Raw genomic sequence first — 2145 nt, forward strand, 5'->3', positions numbered from 1 at the left:
GAGCCTCCAAACTCCGCCCGGCTCCCTACTCGGGCCCTGGCTCCTGGCATGCAGCGTCCGCTGGACGTGTCGGGGCCCACAAGGGAGCAGCCAAACTGCTGCTCGTCGCTGCGGAGTCACAGGGTGCTGGCCCCTGTCCAACGTGCTGTCAAGAGTGCCCTGCTGTCTCCTGCCATCAGCACCGGCTACGGAGAAGTAGGTGGAACAGCTGCAAGGGCCACAAAGGGGGTGATGGAGACTAAAGTGCAGCTTGTCCTCGACCTGGCATTTGAGACCCCCTCCCCCAAAACTGAGTGGCATTGAAAGCTGGCACAAAGGAGTTGCAACACTACTCAGCTTGGGCTCAACCATTTCTTTACTGTGGTGGCAGGTGGCCAGGCCAAATATGAGTGAGTGGCACGGTGACCCGGTGTGCAGGAGTGTAGCTCTACTCACGTTTGGCACAGTAGCTGCTCTGTCACTAGCCAGGCTCAAATTGATTGATTGGCGTGATTGGCACTGTAACCCTCCCCCCCATTGCAGGTTTCAAGTTTTGGAGCAGAGAGCCAGGCCCATTTCTCTAATGCCCTAACACATCGCCACCCAGGGCTGTGGGATGAGCTTACTTTCTAGCATACACACACCTTCCTTGGCGGCCCCTCACTGGTCATTTTTTGGAGCAAAGACACCTCCAAAACTTTTCTGCAGCCTTGTCTGCAGTCTAGAAAGGATCCATCACAGGCAAATGGCTTTAGTTCCCCCATCCTAAGTACAGTAGACAGTTTCCTTAGGTTTAGAGATACATTAAACATTGGGCTGATACCTCAGATAGGTGGTGCATAGCCTAGCCTGCCAGCCTTTTCTTGACCTTGGTAGACTCTTTAGTAGGAGAGGGGGAAAACCCACATGATTTTAGATAGGTATTGTTTTAAAAGGCTGCAGTTGTACACATCTTATTTGTGAGGTCCCAATGCCCTTGGAAATAGGTGGTATTATGCTGTCTGTATTGTAAAGATAGATGTCTTCATGTTGGTTATATTCTAGCTCCAATTAACCCACGGAAGAGACCAATTCTAAACACATACTACGTCTACACTGGCAGCTTCTTGCACAAGAACTGTTTTGCAGAAGAGTTCTTGCACAAAAAGTCTTCTACAAGAGCTCATCTACACTGGCATGTGCTTTTGCACAAGAGATGTGCTTTTGTACTATGGCAGTGTGGACGCTCTCTTGCGCAAGAAAGCTCTGATGGCCATTTTAGCCATAGGGGTTTCTTGTGCAAGAAAATCATGTTGCCTGTCTACACTGCCTTCTTGTGGAAGAGCTCTTGCGCAAGAGGGCTTATTCCTTGTGGGGAGAGGAATAACTCTTCCAGAAGAAGCCCTGTTTTCTGATGCTAGACTGTAAATTTATTTGCGCAAGAACGCGCATGCAGTGTAGACACCTGGCAAGTTTTTGCACAAGAACACCTGAACACCTGGCAAGTTTTTGCGCAAGAAAACCTGTTCTTACACAGGAAGCTGCCAGTGTAGACATAGCAATACAGTAAATGAGCCATGTCTAAGAGGAGCAGAGGCATCACTAGATCAGGCTGGGTCTATATTTGAAAGCTAGTTATTCAAGCAATATCCACTTGCTGCAGGAAGCTGTGCTCCTGGCTTAGTTCTTCACTTACTGAGAGGGAAGAGTACCTGTTGCTAACATCTCAACATAATGCTAGTGCAGGGGGTGGGCAACCTATGGCTCCTGAGCCAAATATGGCTCAGTAGAGTGTCAAATATGGCTTTTTACAGCTCAAGCTCAGGCCCACACTTACTCCTCACCCACTCTCCTGCAGCAGGAAGTCCACCCTGGTGCATCCAGCCTCATAGCCCCTTGCAAAATTGCTGCGCTGACTTCCTGCAGATGTGGGGGAGGGAGGGAGAGAAAGCCCCAACCCTACTCACCAGATCCAGCTTTCAAGGAAGAAAGCTGTTGCTTCCCTTCCCCCAGCTGGGGAAACAGCAGCAAAGGGACGCAATTCCTGGAGGCTTTTTCCATGGCTCCTATTGGCTAGAAAGCAAGTAAGCGGTTCCCCCCCCCCCCCACTCCCCAAGCTGAGATTCTGCACCCTTAGGCTGTTCACTCACTGCCCTGCAAAGACTCTGCATTCCCCAGTGTCACATT

Source organism: Pelodiscus sinensis, chromosome 2 (genome assembly GCF_049634645.1).
Source record: "Pelodiscus sinensis isolate JC-2024 chromosome 2, ASM4963464v1, whole genome shotgun sequence".
Taxonomy (NCBI): domain Eukaryota; kingdom Metazoa; phylum Chordata; order Testudines; family Trionychidae; genus Pelodiscus; species Pelodiscus sinensis.